At 36.6% G+C, this 22,948-nt stretch overlaps 2 protein-coding genes and 1 long non-coding RNA gene across 4 annotated transcripts in view; 1 reads left to right on the top strand and 2 right to left on the bottom strand.

Moving 5' to 3' along the window:
• The window catches only part of MACC1 (MET transcriptional regulator MACC1), a 288,870-nt gene that overhangs the window by 18,148 nt on the left and 247,774 nt on the right, over positions 1–22,948 (bottom strand).
• Positions 1–22,948, top strand: part of LOC309631855 — a 173,710-nt gene that overhangs the window by 44,712 nt on the left and 106,050 nt on the right. The gene's annotated exons all lie outside the window — the stretch shown is intronic.
• Positions 1–22,948, bottom strand: part of TMEM196 (transmembrane protein 196) — a 229,888-nt gene that overhangs the window by 129,931 nt on the left and 77,009 nt on the right. The gene's annotated exons all lie outside the window — the stretch shown is intronic.

Genomic DNA, 22,948 nt, shown 5'->3' with positions numbered 1-22,948 from the left:
CACCATATGTAAAGTTTACTTCAATAAAACCACAAAAAAGCATTTAAAAATATGAACAGATACCCCTTAATATAAACAAATACAATATTTACTTAAATATATACTTGACAAAATATTACCATATCAAATTCAACAATACATGAAAGGGATTATAAACCCAAATTGTGTTTATTCCAGGAATGCAAGGTTGACTTACCATTTGAAAATCAAAAATTTAATTCACAAAATTAACAGGAAAAAGGATAAATCCCATATGATAATTTTAATGGATGCATAAAAATGTTTAGCAATACATGATAAATAAAGAATAGTAGAGAGTATTCTCAATCTGATAAATTGCCTCTAACAAAAAACCTAAAGCTAATATTAAACTTACTCATGAAAGACTGAATTATTCACCTCCCCACACTAGGATCAAGAAAAAGACAATAATGTCTACTTCTACAACTTCTAGTCAATATTGTATTGGAGGTTTTAGCCATTGTTAGTAAGTCAAGAAAACGAAATAAAGCACATAAAAATCAGGAAGAAAAAACTAAAGCTCAACAAACTTATTAAATTATACAGTAAAATAGACACATTTGTGTATAGTTCTATAAATATTAACACAAAAGTCAACTTTGAGTCCTACTTGCAATGAATCAATCAAATCAACCCTTACCTCTCATACCACTCTCCTGACCCAAGGGTTGGACACTATGCTTTACTCTTTGATCAACTTATATCATTTCAATACTTAATATCTGAGATTATAGCTGCTAATATCACTGTCAACAACGCTGAAGGATGATTAGTATAAAAAACGGGCAAGGGAGGGCAAGAATGACACTGAAAGCCTCAGAAAATTATATTACATATCCTGCATGAAGGAGACAATTGTTCTACCTTTTTGGTTAATTCATATTCTATAGGATATATTGGTTATGTGAAACACATCTGCTTGAATGATCAACATAATTGCATAGAAAATTTCATATTCTATTTGGGTAATACCTTAAATGCCAATAGTAAGTGAAATCATGCATTTACTGATTAATCAATGTAGGAGACACCTGCCTTTGGAAAAACAATATCTTACTTATGAGCTGAATTATCATAGAGTTCTCAGATTACAGGGTCAGTTGGTTGCTGATTGCCCTGGCAGCAACTCCATCTAATTAACTTCTTTGCTATTCTAATTTCATAGTGAAGGAATAAAACGGTGGGTTTGAAATTGCCTTCAACTTTTGATGATATGCCCCTTAATATTCTTCTTGTTTTATGTACAGTTGGATTACATTCATCCCTTTGATGTTTGTGGGGTGCACATTCCCACGTCCAAGTATTTTTTATAAAACAGGATTGAGCTACCATGAGATACATCATTTAGTAGAACTGGATATTAGACTAAGCAAGAGACTTTAGCCTATGGCTATGAGACATGGTCAGGAGCTGGCAGCCAACAGATGAAAGCACGAAGTAAAGAAAACCTTGCCTCCAACCCAATTTTTCCACCTCAGAATTTATTGTTGGAAAACAACTTACCCCTCTCCTGGTTTATGAGAGACTGGGATGCAAGCCTTGAAGCTCTGGCCATGACATAATGGAAATCTCGCTTCCAGCCCTATTTTGGCACTCAGGATTTATGAATGGAGAAGATCAGACCTTCCTCCAGCATGATAGAAATAATGAGGTCTGATTCTATAGATAGCAACTGGATGGCACAGGGGACGAGCAGCCTCTGTTTCTGATCCACCACTTCCACACTTCACCAGGATTGCTCATCTTACCTATTTAATTGGTACTTGTTTCCATGGAGTTTCTAGAGGTCTAGTACCTTTCCGAGAGGGAAGCCTGTACATAATGGTCCTCAAAGTACAGACCCTGCACCAGCTGCATAAGCATCACCTGGGAAATTGTTAGGAGTTCAAATCTAATGTATACTGAGAATTTCCTTGATTTCAGTATTTTGTGCAGTTCCCCAACTCACTTAGCCACAGAAACTTTTCTTTTTTACATGGGCATCTCTTCAGGCTTATGTTCTATGCAATACTCTCAATAAAACAGAGCTTTAGAGAATGCTGTTTGAACTGGGATGCAGTTCAAAATTATACCTAATGATATTTCCTTTCCTTTAGCCAAACAAAAAGGCATACAATTAAAAAGCACATGAAGAAATAAGGCCATTACTTTAAAAAATAAATACATTCAATGTTCATTGCAGCTCTATTTACAATAGCCAGGACATGGAAGCAACCTAAGTGTCCATCGACAGATGAATGGATAAAGACGATGTGGCACATATATACAATGGAATATTACTCAGCCATAAAAAGGAATGAAACTGAGTTATTTGTAGTGAGGTGGATGGACCTAGAGTTTGTCATACAGAGTGAAGTTAGTCAGAAAGAGAAAAACAAATACCGTATGCTAACACATATATATGGAATCTAAAAAAAAAAAACATGGTTCTGAAGAACCTAGGGGAAGGACAGGAATACAGACACAGATGTAGCGAATGGACTTGAGGATATGGGGAGGGGGAGGGGTAAGCTGGGACGAAGTGAGAGAGTGGTATGGACATATATACACTACCAAATGTAAAACAGATAGCTATTGGGAAGCAGCCGTATAGCACAGGGAGATCAGCTTGGTGCATTGTGACCTCCAAGAGGGGTGGGATAGGGAGAGTGGGAGGGAGACACAAGAGGGAGGGGATATGGGGACATATGTATACATATAGCTGATTCACTTTGTTATAAAGCAGAAACGTAATACACCATTGTAAAGCAATTATACTCCAATAAAGATGTTAAAAAATAAATAAATAAAGACATTTATATTAAATGGATGAATTAATTCTTTGACGTAACTAATGTTGAAATCTAGTTTTTCAAAAAAATTTATCTTGTGGTTAAATAATTTAAAATTTCTAACATGTGCCAACATATGCTGACTTGTCCTCTTTTATTATATTCCTCATTTTGTAAAATACTTGGCAAATATGGCTATAATCAAGACAAATGAGATTTTCAATGAAAGAAGTAAGGATAGAACAGTTAACTGAAATCCCCAGTTAATCCAAAGCTTTATTTTAACCAATAGATTCAACTAAGCATATGGCTGCATTGTATTCATGGCTAAATCATTAGGAATCTAGAAAATGAGACGCAGATTTACTGTTACTGTGCATGTTCCCACAGTTTCAATGCCTATGAGACCCAATCTGCTGGAGTTTGTCAGTGTTCCAGGTTTTAAATAAGAAGATGTCTGCATACTTGCTCTAAATGGTATTCCAGGAAGCTCTTAAATTGATTTTAACTGCTATGTCACTTAATTTGAGCTGAGAACTCAATGAGTTCCTACCCAAAATCAGTTCTGAAACTAATGTGTCTTTGTACCATCACTGGTGGCCCCTTTTCCATATTTCATGAGCTATGAAAATTCACAGTTCTACCTCCATGTGAAGCTGGTTTACCGCTTGAATAATTAGGACCAAATGGAGATGGTAATTCAAACGAGAAATGTGCTTAAATGTTAGTCATCTATCCAGGGGAAAAAAAATGAAGACAATTGATCATTTCACTTTTCAAGTAGAAAAGTTGGCAACTAATAATCATCATCATCACAACTTCCAGTTATTAATTGCTTAAGTATTCCAAAAATCATGCTCAGCAGGTTAAATTAATTATTAATTAATTTAGAGTAAGCTCCCTTTCTTGGAATTTATCTGTTGATATATTTCCACATATGTTAAACAATATACTTAATAGCAAAAGGTTGGAAAAACCTAAATGATCACCAATAGAACCTTGTTTAAATAAAAATTAGCATATGTTTACAATGAAATCCCATTGTGGAAACAGATCATTGTATGCTCATGCTTGATTAGAAATTTTAAATGAAGCCACAAGCTTCAAACTTCAGCCTTGTGCCAAAGACCTTAAAGGAATGCAAAATTATCAATACAAGGGTTTCAGGAGTGTTTCTCAGACATTTTCCATGAAGGCACAAAACATGTAGACATTAAAACAAAAGAACTTTTAGAAGTATTGATTTCAGTGAGTAGGTACTGTTTTAGTGATTGTGGGACATGCTTTAATTAGAAGAGCACTTGTTTGAAGAAGCCCTGCCTTCTGGTCTCAGTGTTGCCATGATTTTGGACAAGTCCCTGAATTTCTTTGAGTGACGTGGTCCTCATTGGAAAAATCATGCAGCTAGGTCAGATAATCTTTCAGAACTTATTGCTATCAAAAATTGTATAACTTCTTGTATCATTGCACTTAAATTGTTCTCATTAATATCTTTGGGAGATCATGTCTTCAGCAAGCTGAGAAAGATTCACAAAGAATTCCTTCAGAATCAAATACTATACAGCAGTATGTTCTTACTCCCAAATCCTTTGAGCGTTGGGGAGGTTCCATATTTATTAGGGAGACTGTACTGCACATAGTGAGTCATTCCCGTGCATAGGCCCAATAGCCAATCCTAAGTATTCTTAAATATCGAGCTTAGCTAGATATATCAACTGATAACAGGAAGGACAGGAGATGTAGTAAGAATAGAAGATTTTAAAAAGATTTTTGGCCTAGAAAGGACTTTAGGCTGGCTCAAGCTCCTTCTTTATTCTTTTTTATGTAATACTGTGTCTGTCTTTTGAAAATGTGGTTATAAAACTGACTCAAGTGTGGTGGGTAATTGATAAATATTGGATAAATAAGTGTTAACCCAGTGGGTGGCGATTATATTTTAAATTGAAAAATGCCAAATAACTGGTGAAATTAACGCAAATGCCAGAAAATTATATACAATCTCCCACATAATTGTTAAGGCATCTGACCTTATGACATCACATGGAGAAGAGGCTCCAGGCAGAGGTGGGAAGATTTCTAATGACCACTGGTGATTTAAACAGTGTTGATTAGATCACATTCCTGGCAGATTAGATATTCTCTTCTGGAAATCTTTGAAAGCAGCATTTCTAACTCATGATTTATTAGAAGTATAATAAAAAAAAATAAACCCTTTGGATTAGGAGCTCTTCCTGAGTAATAGCAACAAAGGCATTAAATTATTTATATAAATGTTTTAAGAGATTCTTTAATAAGAACTACAAGCCTCATGCAGTTATGATGTTACTACTTTCAAATAATCTCATTCACTTTAAATGAAAGAGCAACAATAAATAATATCATTCTCTTGCAATGCTACCTAATACCTACACAAAAGCTACCAGAAAAATAACTAGTGGGCATAAGCAAACTTTTCAGAAGACTCCAGGTATGAAATCTATATTAAATTATCTTTCTAGTTTCTTCATGGTTTTATGAGTGCAACACCTTTCCTCCCAGTAGCTCAACCCCATTTCATTGATTAATTCATCTGACTACCATGATCACTTTTACTCAACTCAGAGATGGAGCTAAGTACCTATATACACCCTGAATGAACTAGGAGATACAGGGCTGGCAAATGGTCTCATTAAACTACACATTACAGATGTGCTCCTAGAGAGTCTAAGGAGATATCAGTCTATATTCATTGATAGTCTGTTACACTGGTAGATACTAGGATTAGCCAATAAAAATTGGAGATTTAGACAATAAAAATTCAGGGTATGCGGTTAAATGTTAATTTCAGATTAACAAGGAATAATGTTTCGGAATAGGTGTTCTACATATTGCGTGGAACATACTCGTGCTAAAACAATTTCTGTTGTTTATCTGAAATCCAAAGTTAACTAAGTGTCTTGTATTTTACCTGGTAATGCCCACAGCGGTCCCTCACGAAACACATCTCCTCAAATCCCCGCACTTGTATAGACCTCATCTCTTACATCTGGGCTGGGCCTGTGGCTGGTTAAAACTAAAAGAGTACGGTAGAAGTGATAATTGCCAGTTTCAGGCCTAAGCCTTGAAGAGACCTGGAAGTTTCTGCTTTTGTGGTTTGTGGGTACTAAGCCATCATAAAAGAACTCCACCCACCCTGATGAGTCTACATAGAAGTCAGCTCAGCTGACACCAAGAACTGAGACCCCTAGATATATGACCCCAACTGAAATGCTGCAGTCAGCCCTAAAGCATCTGAGCCATCTTAGTGGAGGCACCAGATATGTGAGCTAAGAAGCCATTTTGGGTTTTAGGGCCCGGTAGACATTGTGTGGAGCAAAGGCTTATCAAGCCTGCAGTGTCCTGTTTGATTCCTGACCCAGAATCATGAGAAATAAAAAAAAGACTGCTGTTTTAAGTGTTAAGTTTTGCATTAGCTGTCACGTAGCAATAGATGACCAAGACAGGCAAGTCCCAGCCCTGACTCTGCTAGCTCCTCCAAGGAAGCTGTCTGACCTCTCCAGACCTTTTGAAAGTAAGAGGAGAATATTTGCCTACTTCATAGGCATAGAAAGAGAGTTAATAAATTCCCTTGTCTAATGTGTTTGAGAATACTAAAAGCTGCACAAATGTTAAACAGATATATGTAAAGGTTTTGTAAAATCAAGGTAAATATTTAAAGGGAGCAAATTCAATGTTAAAGGAGTAAGTCTGAACATCAGAGGTGGAATACTCAGAGGAATTTTTCTTTTTTTAAACTTACTCCTTTCTATTGCTTTTTTCTTTTTTTGATTAGCTTCCCAGAGCTTAAATTTGAATGTGACTGCAGTTGAATCTATTATTTTAACTTTGCTACAAATAATTTCTGAGAGGAGAGTTTAACTTTTGTCTCAAACACAAGGGTGAAAACTATAGAAGCAATAAGTCACACAGCACTTTTTCACATCAGGAAGAGGGAAATAATTCTCCATAGATGTTACAAAAGAAACAAAGTTGTACATTGTAATCTTGATGAAAAGTTGTACAGATTAGCCTGAAAATTGATTTTTATATAAAACTTCACTTAAGCTAGATAAACCCAAAGATATCCATAGTATCAATTAGGATGGTATTTGGCTGCAACTAACTTAAGAAAATTCCTGAGGTGCACAGAGGGAGTAGTGTGGCGGTTCCACAAAGCGTTACCCCTATCTGGCTTCTCACAGTTTACATGTGTTACCCCATGATCGATAACACCTGCTTGAGCTCTAGTCATCACATCCACACTCCAGGCAGGAGGAAGAAGGAAGGGACAGAGAAGGGCATGCCCCCTCCTTTTAAGAAAACTTCCTAGAATTTTCACAAGAAAACTTTTGCTTAATTTCTTTTGGCCAGAACTTAATCACATGGTCATGAGGTTGGGAAAAGTAGTCTCTATTCTGAATGGCCAGATTTCCATTTTAAGTGGAAAAATGGAGATGGCTATTTCAAAGGAAGACTATCTAAGGATGACTATTCTTATTTTTTTTTCTACACTGTTTTAAAAATTAAGTTACAGTTGATGTAGAATGTAGTGATTCACAATTTTAAAGGGTTATATTCATTTATAGTTGATATAAAATATTGGCTATATTCCCTGTGTTGTACAATAGATCCTTGTAGCGTATTCTATACATAAAAGTTTGTACCTCTTAATCTCCTACCCCTATATATTGCCCCCCTCTTCCCTCTCCCCACTGGTAACCACTCGTTTGTTCTCTATATCTGTGAGTCTGCTTCTTTTTGTTATGTTCACTAGTTTGTTGTATTTTTTAGATTCCACCTAAAAGTGGTATCACATAGTATTTGTCTTTCTTTGACTCATTTTACTTACCATAATACCCTCCAAATCCATCCATGTTGCTGCAAATGGCAATATTTCATTTTTTTATGGCTTAGTATTCCATTTTGTGTGTGTATATTTTTGTATCACATCTTCTTTATCCATTCATCTGTTGATGGACACTTAGGTTGTCCAGGATGGACCCTTAGGTTGACACTTCCATATCTTGGCAATTGTAAATAATGCTGCTATGAACACTGGGGTGCATGTATCTTTTCAAATTAGTGTTTTTCTTTTTTTTTTTTTGGAAATATACCCAGGATTGGAATTGCTGAGTCATATGGTAGTTCTATTTTCGGTTTTTTGCCACAGTGGCTGTACCAATTTACATTCCCACCAACAGTATATGAGGTTCCCTTTTCTCCAAATACGTATCAACATTTGTTATTTTTGTTCTTTTTGATGATAGACGTTCTGATGGGTGTGAGGTGATATCTCATTGTGGATTTGATTGGCATTTCCCTGATGGTTAGCGATGTTGAGCATCTTTTCATGTGCCTGTTGGCCATACACATTTCCTCTTTGGAAAAATGTCTATTCGGTTCTTCTGCCCATTTTTTAATCGGGTTGTTTTTTTGATATTGAGTTGCATGAGCTTTTTGTATATGTTGGATATTAACTCCTTATCAGTTTTACCACTTGCAAATATTGTCTCCCATTCAGTAGGTAGTCTTCTCGTTTTGTTAATGGTTTCCTTTTCTGTGCAAATCTTTTAAGTTTAATTAGGGACTGATACTTGTTAATAACTGACTCTGCATATATCCTAAAATTGTGTATATCTGTGCTTTCACCTAAAATTCGTAAGGAATTATTGAGTACCTATTGCAGTGCAGGGAACTCTGTTAAGCGCTGTGAGGGATATAAAGGTGAATAAGCTAGTTTTGACATCAAGAAGCATACATCTATTTAAGAATTCTATAAAATATAATATATGATTGAAGAATCCTAATACAATATTTGATTAATAAAAGAAGTCCCAACAAAATGTTGAGATACTACGAGGTAAGGATAGATGACAACTGGTAGAGATACTAAGCAAAATGGCGTGGGAAAAATCTACTCCCACCAAAAAAGAATTAGTGAGAATGTATGTTTGTGCTGATTTCCCTTCCAATCCTTTATGCCTCAGGTATCCTCATACCATTACAAAAACTGGCAAAACAATTTAAAAATAAAAATAAAAACTTTATTCTCAGCCTCTTTACTCCTTCCATTTCCTTGCCTTGTTCAAACCTGGCTCTTCCTCCAGCCTAGGGCCCTCTCAGAGCCCACTCATTTCCTACAGAGCCCAGACGTTGTATGAAGTCTTCTCGTTCCCACTCCTTTTTGTTAGCACTTCCGGCTCAATAATCTTTCTCCCTCATACAAAACCCTTCCTCTTTGAGAGACTAATCCCCTAAGCAATACCACTCTCTCTCTCTACTCTTCCTTACCATTGCCATTTATAGATATCTCACGCTCCCTAATCCCCAAGGACTTGGGTATCTGCCTTACATTCTTTTCTCCCCATTCTTCCATAAGTTGTCTTGAGCAACTTCAACATCCATGCACTTGACCCATCTGAAACCTTAGCCTCAAAGCTTCTTAACCTCCTGGATTCCCACTATTTTTACCTTTATGGAATTTTAGCCACTCTCATAATAGCAACATCTTCATCCTTTATATCATTATGAACTGAGTTACTTCTAATGTTTTCTACTATAGTGCCTAATATTTACTACCTGTCTTATAGCTTTTCAACATTAACTATGCCTTCAATTTCTTCTCTCTTCCTTCATTTGTTACTATTATTCACTTACTTCCATTTTGAACTTAGTGTCTACAGGGTATGGGTACCACTTCAACCATAAATAATACTTTCAATCTTCCATTCCCAAACAATGTCAGCTGGGGACTCGTGGCAATTAATAGATCAATAGACAGACATACGGGAAGGCAGATAAATAGATTCTTCTCTTATTGCCTATAATGGGTATGAAACATACATAAACTCCAATTCGATACTCAATTCCTCTCCTCTCTCATTAGTTTATTGGGTGACCTTATTTTTCTTCCCTAAAATTTGAGGTGCTTATGTTTGAACTTACTTAACTTCTTTTCAAATTCTTACAAATTTATGTGTCTGCCCTCGTTCCTACTTTCCTTTCTTCGTTCTTGGGAAAGGAGTCTCCCTTCTCCATTTCAAGCCTAGGTCCTCCCCTGTCCTCTCTGTGCCATCCTTCCCTCTGCCGCAGGGTCCTTAGCACTGTCATTATCCTCTTAATTCTCCCATACCTCCTCCCATGTTTTAAGATGCTCACTCCTCATGCTTACACTCTCTTCCAGTGTCTGCTCACTTATTTCCCTTCTAGTCACAGCCAAGACACCAAAGACAGCATAGTTCATATTCACTGCTTCAGCTTTGTTCAATCCTCTGAAATTGAGCTGCAATCCCACCTCCCTTTACTCAGCTACTGTGTCATTGTCCTTCTTTTCCAAGACACCACACCACTTACCTCTTGGTTGCTAATTTCAGCGGACACAGTTTAGTTCTCATTATTCACCACACTTGGTTATAAGAAACTTCCTTCATTGTATTTTCCTGACACATCTCTCTTAGGGATTTCCTTCCACCTCTCTGGCTGCCCCTTCTCTGCCTCTGAAGAGAGCACCTTAGGTGGGTTAACTTTCCATATTTCTGGTTTTTGCTCCCTTCTTTTCAATCTACAAAATCTCACTTGACATCTCATCTGCTCCCATCATTTCAATTGATATCAGTATGCTCATAGGTCTCAAATTTCTATTTCCAGACTTGACAACAGGAATGGAAATAAAGGAGAATATCATGTTTGTTCTTTTTACCCAGATAGTTTATAAATTTCCAGTGCAGGAACTCTACACAGTGCTTGATACAATGCTTTGCAGACTGAGGCCAATAAGACAATAATTACAGTGGCAGAAAAGTATATTTTATTTTTATTTTTTTAAATTTTACTTTATATTTTGTACAGCAGTTTCTTATTAGTTTTCCATTTTATACATATTAGTGTATACATGTCAATACCAATCGCCCAATTCATCCCACCACCACCTCCACCCCCCACCGCATTCCCCCGCTGGTGTCCATACATTTGTTCTCTACATCTGTGTCTCTATTTCTGCCTTGCAAACCGGTTCATCTGTACCATTTTTCTATATTCCACATATATGCGTTAATATTCGATATTTGTTTTTCTCTTCCTGACCTGCTTCACTCTGTATGACAGACTCTAGGTCCATCTACATCTCTGCAAATGACCCAATTTCGTTCCTTTTTATGGCTGAGTAATATTCCATTGTACACATGTACCACATCTTTTTTATCCATTTGTCTGTCGATGGGCATTTAGGTTGATTTCATGACCTGGCTATTGTAAATTATGCTGCAATGAACATTGGGTTGCATGCGTCTTTTTGAATTATGGTTTTCTCTGGGTATATGCCCAGTAGTGGGATTGCTGGGTCGTATGGTTGTTCTATTTTTAGTTTTTTAAGGAACCTCCATACTGTTCTCCATAGTGGCTGTATCAATTTATACTCCCACCAACAGTGCAAGAGGGTTCCCTTTTCTCCACACCCTCTCCAGCATTTGTTGTTTGTAGATTTTCTGATGATGCCCATTCTAACCAGTGTGAGGTGATACCTCATTGCAGTTTTGATTTGAAGTTCTCTAATAATTAGTGACGTTGAGCCGTTCTTCATGTGCCTCTTGGCCATCTGTATGTCTTCTTTGGAGAAATGTCTATTTAGGACTTTTGCTCGTTTTTGATTGGGTTGTTTCATTTTTAAATATTGAGCTGCATGAGCTGTTTATATATTTTGGAGATTAATCCTTCATCCGTTGATTTGTTTGCAAATATTTTATCCCATTCTGAGGGTTGTCTTTTCGTCTTGTTTATAGTTTCCTTTACTGTGCAAGTTTTTAAGTTTCATTAGGTCCCATTTATTTATTTTGGTTTTTATTTCCATTACTCTAGGAGGTGGGTCAGAAAAGATCTTGCTGTGATTTATGTCAAAGAGTGTTCTTCCTATGTTTTCTTCTAAGAGTTTTATAGTGTCCAGTCTTACATTTAGGTCTTTAGTCCATTCTGAGTTTATTTTTGTGTATGGTGTTAGGGAGTGTTCTAATTTCATTCTTTTACATGTACCTGTCCAGTTTTCCCAGCACCACTATTGAAAAGACGGTCTATTCTCCATTGCATATCATTTCTTCCTTTGTCATAGATTAGTTGACCATAGATGCATGGGTTTATCTCTGGGCTTTCTATCCTGCTCCATTAATCTGTATTTCTGTTTTTTGTGCCAGTACCATATTGCCTTGATTACTGTAGCTTTGTAGTATAGTTTGAAGCCAGGAAGTCTGATTCCTCCATCTCTGCTTCTTTCCCTCAAGACTGCTTTGGCTATTTGGAGTCTTTTTTGTCTCCATACAAATTTTAAGATTCTTTGTTCTAATTCTGTAAAACATGCCATTGGTAATTTGATAGGGTTTGCATTGAATCTGTAGATTGTTTTGGGTAGTATAGTCATTTTCACAATATTGATTCTTCCAATCCAAGAACATGGTATATCTCTCCATCTGTTTGTGTCATCATTGATTTCTTTCATCAGTGTCTTATAGTTTTCTGCATACAGGTCTTTTGTCTCCTTAGGTAGGTTTATTTCTAGGTATTTTATTCTTTTTGTTGCAATAGTGAATGGGAGTGTTTCCTTAATTTCTCTTTCTGATCTTTTGCTGTTAGTGTATAGGAATGCAAGAGATTTCTGTGCATTAATTTTGTATCCTGCAACTTTACCAAATTCATTGATTAGTGCTAGTAGTTTTCCGGTGGCATCTTTAGGATTATCTACATATAGTATCATGTCATCTGCAAACAGTGACAGTTTTACTTCTTCTTTTCCAATTTGTATTCCTTTTATTTCTTTTCCTTCTCTGATTGCCGTGGCTAGGACTTCCAAAGCTATGCTGAATACGAGTGGCGAGAGCGGACATCCTTGTCTTGTTCCTGATCTTAGAGGGAATGATTTCAGTTTTTCACCATTGAGAACGATGTTGACTGTGGGTTTGTCGTATACTGCCTTTATTATGTTGAGGTAGGTTCCCTCTATGCCCACTCTCTGGAGAGTTTTTATCATAAATGGGTGTTGAATTTTGTCAAAAGCTTTTTCTGCATCTTCTAAGATGATCATATGGCTTTTATTCTTCCATTTGTTAATATGGTGTATCACATTGATTGATTTGTGTATATTGAAGAATCCTTGCATCCCTGAGATAAGTCCCACTTGATCATGGTGTATGATCCTTTTAATGTGTTGTTGGATTCTGTTTGCTAGTATTTTGTTGAAGATTTTTGCATCTACATTCATCAGTGATACTGGTCCGTAATTCTCTTTTTTTGTAGTATCTTTGGTTTTCGTATCAGGGTGAAGGTGGCCTCGTAGAATGAGTTTGGGAGTGTTCCTTCCTCTACAATTTTTTGGATGAGTTTGAGAAGGATGGGTATTAGCTCTTTTTTAAATGTTTGATAGAATTCACCTGTGAAGCCATCTTGTCCTGGACTTTTGTTTGCTGGAAGATGCTTAATCACAGTTTCAATTTCATTACTTGTGATTGGTCTGTTCATATTTTCTATTTGTTCCTGGTTCAGTCTTGGAAGGTTATACCTTTCTAAGAATTTGTCCATTTCTTCCAGATTGTCCATTTATTGGCACAGAGTTGCTTGTAGTAGTCTCTTAAGATACTTTGTATTTCTGCAGTGTCCGTTGTAACTCCTCCTTTTTCATTTCTAATTTTATTGATTTCAGTCCTCTCCCTCTTTTTCTTGATGATTCTGGCTAAATGTTTATCAATTTTGTTTATGTTCTCAAAGAACCTGCTTTTAGTTTTATTGATCTTTGCTACTGTTTTCTTTGTTTCTATTTCATTTATTTCTGCTCTGATCTTTATGATTTCTTTCCATCTACTAGCTTTGGGTTTTGTTTGTTCTTCTTTCTCTAGTTCCTTTAGGTGTAAGGTTAGGTTGTTTATTTGAGCTTTTTCTTGTTTCTTGAGGTAGGATTGTATTGCTATAAACTTCCCTCTTAGAACTGTTTTCGCTGCATCCCATAGGTTTTGGATCATCATGTTTTCATTGTTATTTGTTACTAGGTATTTTTTTTATTTCTTCTTTGATTTATTCAGTGATCTCTTGGTTATTTAGTACCGTACTGTTTAGCCTCCATGTGTTTGTGTTTTTTATGTTTTCTTCCCTGTAATTTATTTTTAATCTCATAGCTTTGTGGTCAGAAAAGATGCTTGATATGATTTCAATTTTCTTAAATTTACTGAGGCTTGATGTTTGAACCAAGATGTGATCTATCCTGAAGAATGTTCCATGCGCACTTGAGAAGAAAGTGTAATCTGTTGTTTTCGGATGGAATGTCCTATATATATCAATTAAATCTATCTGGGCTATTGTGTCATTTAAAGCTTGGTTTCCTTATTAATTTTCTGTCTGATCTGTCCACTGGTGTAAGTGAGGTGTTAAAGTCCCCCGCTATCATTGTGTTACTGTCGATTTCCTCTTTTATAGCTGTTAGCAGTTGCCTTATGTATTGAGGTGCTCCTATGTTGGGTGCATATATATTTATAATTGTTATATCTTCTTCTTGGATTGATCCCTTGATCATTATGTAGTGTCCTTCCTTGTCTCTTGTAACATTCTTTATTTTAAAGTCTATTTTATCTGATATGAGTATTGCTACTCCAGCTTTCTTTTGATTTCCATTTGCATGGAATATCTTTTTCTATCGCCTCACTTTCAGCCTATATGTATCCCTAGGTCTGAGGTGGGTCTCTTGTAGACAGCATATATATGGGTCTTGTTTTTGTATCCATTCAGTGAGCCTGTGTCTTTTGGTTGGAGCATTTAATCCATTCACATTTAAGGTAATTATCGATATGTATGTTCCTATTACCATTTTCTTAATTGTTCTGGGTTTGTTTTTGTAGGTCCTTTTCTTCTCTTTTGTTTCCTACTTAGATAAGTTCCTTTAGCATTTGCTATAGAGCTGGTTTGGTGGTGCTGAATTCTCTTAGCTTTTGCTTGTCTGTAAAGCTTTTGATTTCTCCATCGAATCTGAATGCGATCCTTGCCGGGTAGAGTAATCTTGGTTGTAGGTTCTTCCCTTTCATCACTTTAAGTATATCGTGCCACTCCCTTCTGGCTTGTAGAATTTCTGCTGAGAAATCAGCTGCTAACCTTATGGGAGTTCCCTTGTATGTTATTTGTCGTTTTTCCCTTGTTGCTTTCAATAATTTTTCTTTGTCTTTGATTTTCGTCAGTTTGATTACTATGTGTCTCCATGTGTTTCTCCTGTGTTTATCCTGCCTGGGACTCCCTGCGCTTCCTGGACTCAGGTGGCTATTTCCTTTCCCATGTTAGGGACGTTTTCCACCATAATCTCTTCAAATATTTTCTCAGGTCCTTTCTCTCTCTCTTCTCCTTCTAGGGCCCCTATAACATGAATGTTGGTGTGTTTAATGTTGTCCCAGAGGTCTCTTAGGCTGTCTTCATTTCTTTTCATTATTTTCTCTTTATTCTTTCCACGGCAGTGAATTCCACCATTCTGTCCTCCAGGTCACTTATCCGTTCTTCTGCCTCAGTTATTCTGTTATTGATTCCTTCTAGTGTATTTTTCATTTCAGTTATTGTATTGTTCATCACTGTTTGTTAGTTCTTTAATTCTTCTAGTTGTCTGTTCTTTAATTTTTCTAGGTCTTTGTTAAGCATTTCTTACATCTTCTCGATCTTTGCCTCCATTGTTTTTCTGAGGTCCTGGATCATCTTCACTATCATTATTCTGATTTTTTTTCCTAGAAGGTTGCCTATCTCACTTCATTTAGTTGTTTTTCTGGGGTTTTATATTGTTCCTTCATCTGGTGCATAGTCCTCTACCTTTTCATTTTGTCTATCTTTCTGTGAATGTGGTTTTTGTACCACAGGCTGCAGGACTGTAGTTCTTCTTACTTCTGTTGTCTGCCCTCTGGTGGATGAGGCTATCTAAGAGGCTTGCGCAAGCTTCCTGATGGGAGGGACTGGTGGTGGGTAGAGCTGGGTGTTGCTCTGGTGGGCAGAGCTCAGTAAAACTTTAATCCACTTGTTTGTTGATGGGTGGGGCTGAGTTCCCTCCCTGTTGGTTGTTTGGCCTGAGGCAACCCAACACTGGAGGCTACAGGCCCTTTTGGTTGGGATAATGGCAGACTCTGGGAGGGCTCACGCCAAGGAGTACTTCCCAGAACTTCTGTTGTCAGTGTCCTTGTCCCCGTGGTGAGACACAGCCACCCCCCACCTCTGCAGAAGACCCTCCAACACTAGCAGGTAGGTCTGGTTCAGTCTCCTATGGGGTCACTGCTCCTTCCCCATGGGTCCTGATGTGCACAGTACTTTGTGTGTGCCCTCCAAGAATGGAGTTTCTGTTTCCCCCAGTCCTCTTGAAGTCCTGCAGTCAAATCCCGCTAGGCTTCAAAGTCAGATTCTCTGGGAATTCCTCCTCCCATTGCCGGACCCCCAGGTTGGGAAGCCTGATGTGGGGCTCAGAACCTTCACTCCAATGGGTGGACTTCTGTGGTATAACTGTTCTCCAGTTTGTGAGTCACCCACCCAGCAGTTATGGGATTTGATTTTATTGTGATTGCGCCCCTCCTACTGTCTCATTGCAGCTTCTCATTTGTCTTTGGATGTGGGGTATCTTTTCTGGTGAGTTCCAGTGTCTTCCTGTCAATGATTGTTCAGCAGTTAGTTGTGATTCTGGTGCTCTTGCAAGAGGGAGTGAATGCACCTCCTTCTACCCCACCATCTTGAACCAATCTAGAAAACTATATTTTAATTATTTTGTGTTTGGGTAAGGGAGTAGAGAAGCAGCAACAGTATGTTTAGAAAAGTGCTATTTTTTAAATTGAGATAGCAAGATTTAGAAACAATTTCTCTTCTACAACTATAAAACAATTCCAAAAGTATAGTCTACAGTGCCATATAAACCATGGTCTGTCATTTTATACTTCTATCCAAAAAATAAAAATTCAAATGCAAACACCTACAGATAAATGGATTCATGTTAGATTATTTTCATTTTTGGACTGCACCTTACTTCTACAAGAGATGAACTGAAATCTGTACTTCTTATATTTCATCACCTCATAACGGAATTTATTCCATTTACTAGAGGAATCTGCTTGAATTCCATACTGCTTAATGATCTATCTCTCAGTAATTATAACTCACACATGATTCCTCAACATTTATATTACTAGGCTGTGCTGAATATGGGCTTTCTCCAATGCCATTATTGATCTACTCTCCTCTCATCTACCCTCCCCCTTTCTTTTCTCTTTCTCTCTTTTCACTTTTTTTTATTCCTGTCATTCATCTGTCACACACACACACACTCAGATGTGCACAGATACTTACATCTGGACAGACAGAATTTCCCAACTTTCCAATTCTTGGTTTGTTAGTTTGTTATAACTTATCTTCAAAAAACTTATTGATATGTATGGGGCATTATCCATGTATGGAACATCATAACATGTAGTGGACATTATTGCTTTCCTACCTTCCCTCTTCTGAGAAATGATCCTGCTAACAATATTGTTCAGGAGTGTGTGGTCCCATTTTCAGACCCTGCAGCTATGGCCACAATTGATTGATCCAGGTATGGGTACCTGTTTGAAGTAGGATTAATCAGATCCTTTCCTCGGTATTTTTAAACTTGGGAACATTTAAAGTGAGTTTAGTCATTCTCTGTGAAGCATATATGAACCTGGAGTTGGTGGCTCTTCCAACAATGTGAGAAAAACTGAAGAAAGTAGAAGCAACCCACAAAGAGAATCAGAAATTAAAGGCTGCAGAGAGAATCATTCTGGATTCTAGGCCCTGGTACTGACTGACCTTGAGGTTAGCTGTAGCCAGCAATTCCTGCAGTTTGCTTGCAAGAAGCAATACATTTTCCTATTTCTCTGATTTAGTTTAAGTTAACTTTCTGTCAATTGCAACCACAGTCCTGACTAAAAGTAAATCTGTAAGCCTAAAGTTGGATTTGCTCATTTGTTTTTATGTACTTTTTATGTTTCTCGTACAGGGAAATAAGTATTCTATTTAATTAGCTAAGAGTATTAAAATTGGGGCATACAAATTGATTAGTTTTATTCTGTGGCAAAGGAGGGAATTGTTCTCCTAGGAAACCCTTGTATCTCCTTGCTTCCTTACTCATCCCTGATATCCCAAAATTAAAGTTTGTTCCTTCAGCTTGTGTTTCTATAATGAGGAACCACTTAGAAGTAAATAGCTTAAGGAACATTTTGCCAGGTGGAATGTTTGCCTGGACTGCCCATTCTGGATACCAGCACTTTGATAGCATTAGTAAACTGGGGTATACTCAACTGAAAAACAATGACAAAAGCAAAAAACAAAACAAAATAAGACTATCAATAACAGTACCTAAAGTTTCCACAACTTGGGATTTTGTAAAATAATGAAAAGATTCATTTAGTCTGCTTGTCCCTCTAAATCTAATAGATTTAGAATTTCATAGATTATCACACTGTAAATATAACATTATATACAAGAACAATAAAATGGACATTTAGAAGAGCTTTGATGCAAATGTTTAATTCTTCTTGTCCACGAATTGGTTAAAAAGTAGCCAGGTAGAATAAGGACATATTCATAGATGGCTCAGTCCAAAGTTTTCATCTCTTTTGCTCCCCATCTTGGTGCCCCTTGCAGGTTCTGACCTGTCCTGGTCTTTAATGGAATGTTTGCATGTTAAAAACTATAGGGTATCATCATTCTTGGCTGGTCCTATACCTCCACCCCAAATACAGAGAAATTATTAAATGATGGCTGAGGAGGCCATGGTCCACTAATGCTGCTCTTTTATTCACTGGAAAGGAAGAATTTCTACGGAAGGATTCCTTGTTCCATCACTCAATCCTGTGTCCCTTTTAATATCCTCAGTTGTTTCTTTTTTTCTGCCACACGTCAAAATAGCAGGTAAATTTACTACTTCGAATGTTGGCAACTTCTAAACCAAGTTTGAGCTCAAAAGGAGCCAACTCTGTCCACAAGCAGGTATAAGTCACTTCCCTTGAAAGTTATCAAAGTGCAGAAGCTTAGAATGTCTCCTTTAACTATTTCACAATTACACAATAGGAGGGCAGCAAACTAGGCAAAGACCACTGAATCAGAAATTCTTGAAATCTAGGGAGAAGTAAGAACTAACATTATCAGTCATTCACTTCTTGGCATAATAGGTCCATATTGTTTTGGGGAAATAGGTTTTATGAAAAGGAGAATGAAGCAACACTTAAGACATTAGCCTTTCAGGGCAATAGGTAAGGGCTCTAAAAACATCACAAGAAGTGGGAAGAGAAAAGTGAGGGTTTCCTCTTCACAGTTTTCCTATGATAGTTCTCAATATACAATTGAAGAAAAGTAATTAATGTGTGTAGTGGGCCATACTCTTTTTGCCTCTCTGCTGAATCCACAGAATTTTACTAAACTAAATGCAGGGTTTGCTGGCTATTCTAACAAACCTAAAACTGACACTCTTGGGTTTAAAACAATAATAAGAAGGAAAATAGGGAAATTTTGATTATATATATGGATCCCATGAGTGTACCTGTACACCATGTTATGCAAGGCCATGTCTTCAAGTACTATCGAAAAACTTGCCTTTTCATACCTTTATCTAGTACCTCTTCCAAGGCAGTGGGACTCCCTAGAAGCTCTGGGTCTTCTGAATCAGCTGACAGATGATTAAGGGTCTGTAGCCATGGCATATTCAGATGGGAACATACAAATGTTACCATGGAAACTCTCAGTGGTTCTACACTGTAATATTTTGGTACTGAGCTATAGAAAGTGGTCTAGCAAAAGTCTCATAGGGAATTGGGCAACAGTGTTTGTCCCATTAAGCTAAAGTTCAGCAGAGGCATTACATTAAAAAAAGAAAAGAAAAGAAAAAAAAAAAAAGAAGCACATGGATACCTAGGAGTTTGATTTATAGATCTGATTAACAATAGGATTTTCTTAGACACACATCTTTTGTATAATATTGGAGACTACCACCACAGAGCTATTTTCTGGTTCCTGTCTAATAGCTATTTTCCCGAATGTTCTCTGTAAGCTATAAGAACAGATTTTTCATGGTCCGTGTACTCTAAAACATATAATGTTATATGATGTGAATATATAATCTTAGATACCAGTATCTTAGTCAAAGCTTCCTTATCATCTTCTTTAAGGATCTAGTTAATATAATTATTTATTATTTTTACACTAATCTACCCATAATATTCTCCCTTATAATTTCTATACTGAAGCTGGCTCTTTTTAAAAAAATACCAGATATTATAATCTCTTGTGTTTTCTCTTTGTGCTATATGAAAATTTTGAATAACCTCCTTATTCTCTTTCTAATTATCAACAAGTCCATGATTGCTGCTAAGCTGTCTTCAACTCTATTTTTAAAAGAAAAAAGAGTAAAGGACTACTCTTTTGTGACTTGTAATATTTCACAAATCAATTCCATGTTTCTTTTCTGTAATGTTATCTTTGAATTCGAGAAAAAATGTAAATACCATGAAAGCACATTTTTTTTTCACAAATATGAATGAGTCTGTAGGTATCAGGCCCTTTTACACATTCTCTTCTCCATTGAGAGTATATTAAGCAAAGCAGGATACATGTTTCCTTTTTGCTTATGGCACTGATCATTTTGCTAGATTTTTGGTATTTTGATTTCCTAAAACTTAGTTCCAGTAATTAGTTTGGTTTCAAAACCCACAATGAAATTAATACCAATAAGAGAGCTAGGAACTACAGAGAACACAGTAACAGCTATAACCGCTATTGACAATGATCATATATGATGTTTCATGTGTGTGTGGCTTCTTAGTAATAACCTCTTGTTTAGTGTTCACGTTATATAGAACCCAGAAAAATATCTATGAAGATAGTTCTAAATTATTTGGGGGTAACTTACAGAGTATATGCGTTTAAATCACAATGTATTTAAATTTCTAGAAGTGAGCCAAATTGTAATTTTGTTATTTTCATTTTTAAAAGTTTCAGTATTTAAATGCACTGCAAAAATTGTTTGGGTTGCATGTGTGTGTGATTTTACTTTTTGTTTTTGCCAAGCATAAACTAGGAACTATAAACAGTCTGCCTATCCATAATGTTTTGCCTTTAAAATGTGTTTCTCCATCATTGAAACCTTTTAGGTAATTTGGAATTGAGTTAACATATGTGACGAAAGCAATTAGGGACTCTTACTAAACCTGAACTATATATATATATGACAGAGACTAAAATAGGATGTAAAAATCACTTGGAGCATTATCTGGAGAAATCATCCTTATATAGCCCATAAGACTTTCAACTGATAAAAATAAAATAAAACTGTACTGGATTTATCTGCTATACTATTAATTCTTTCTTTGAAATATATATATATCATGGCAAAAGCATGTGTTGAAAGTTAAGTCATTATTCCCCCAACCTATGTATGTGGAGATCCTAAAGGGCAAAGTTTAAAACCAAGGGGCTCAAAAGTCAATTAATTTGTGACAAAGGAGCCAAGTATATACAATGAGAAAAGCACAGTCTCTTCAATAAATGGTTCTGGGGAAACTGGACAGCCACATGCAAAGAATGAAACTAGACCCCTATCTTATACCATAAACAAAAATTACTTCAAAGTGGATTAAAGACTTGAATGTAAGACCTGAAACTTTAAAATGCCTAGAAAAAAAAAAAAGTAGGGAAGAAGCTCCTTGACATTGGTCTTGGCAATGACTTTTTTTGGATTTGACACCAAAAGCAAAGGCAATGAGCAAAAAAAAAAAAAAAAAAAAGTGGGACAGTACAGCTTCAGTACAGAAAATGAACCACCAACAAAATGAAAAGGCAACCTATGGAATGGGAGAAAATATTTCCAAATTGTACGTCTGATAAGGGGTTAATATACAAAACATATAAAGAACTCATACAACTCAATAGCAAAAAAACAAACAAACAAAATCAGACTATCTAATTAAATAATGGGAAGAGGAACTGAATAAACATTTTTCCAAAGAAGACAAACAAATGACCAACAGGGACATGAAAAGGTGTTTACAATCACTAATCATCAGAGAAACGCAAATCCAAACCACAATGAGATACCACTCATACCTGTTAGAATGGCTATCATCAAAAAGACAAGAGATAGGGACTTCCCTGGACGTCCAGTGGTTAAGATTCTGAGCTTCCACTGCAGTAGGTATGGGTTCGATCCCTGGTCAGGGAACTAAGATCCCACATGCCGTACAGTGTGGCCAAAAAAAAAAAAAAAAAGACAAGATAACAAATGTTGGCAAGGATCTGGAGAAAAGGGAACCCCTGTGCACTGATGGTGGGAATGTAAATTGATACAGCCACCATGTAAGACAGTATGGAGGTTCCTCAAAAAATTAAAAATAGAACTACCATATGATTCAGCAATCCCACTTTCACACTTATATCCAAAGGAAATGAAAACAGGATATGGAAGAGATATCTGGACTCCTATGCTTATTGCAGCACTATTCACAATAGCTAAGATGTGAAAACAACGTAAGTGTCTATGAACACATAAATGGATCAAGAAGATGTGGTGTGTGTATATATATATATATATATATATACACACACACATACATACACACACACACACACACACACACACACAATGGGATATTATTCAGCCCACTGAGAAAGAAGGAAATCTTTCCATTTGCAACAACACAGATGAAACTTAAGGCATTATGCTAAGTGACATAAACCAGACAGAGAAGGACAAATGCTGTATGGTATCACTTATATGTGAAATCTAAGAAACAAAACAACAAAAACAGTCAAACTCATAGAACAGAGGAGAAAAGTGTTTGCAGGGGCTGGAGGGTAGGAGAAATAGTAAGAGATTGGTACAAGCATAGAGACCTTCACCTGTAAGATGAATAAGGTCTGAGGATCTAGAAAAAAAGTACTTCTTTGTCCTCCCAACTCCTTCTCATACTGACATCCATCCCGCCCCGAATTCCCAGGTATTCCAAGCACAGGTAAAACATTTATGAACAAGAAACCTTAATTAAATAGGATTGGGAAACCAGAAGAGGGAGCTCTCATGCCCTGCGATGATACCAGAGTCCAACAGGAAGAAGAGAGACTACTTTTCTGGCAACAACTCAACCAATGAA

Source organism: Balaenoptera borealis, assembly GCF_965194805.1.
Source record: "Balaenoptera borealis genome assembly, chromosome: 7".
Taxonomy (NCBI): domain Eukaryota; kingdom Metazoa; phylum Chordata; class Mammalia; order Artiodactyla; family Balaenopteridae; genus Balaenoptera; species Balaenoptera borealis.
Note: the sequence above shows the minus strand (reverse complement) of the source record. Positions and strands in the feature narration are given on the sequence as shown.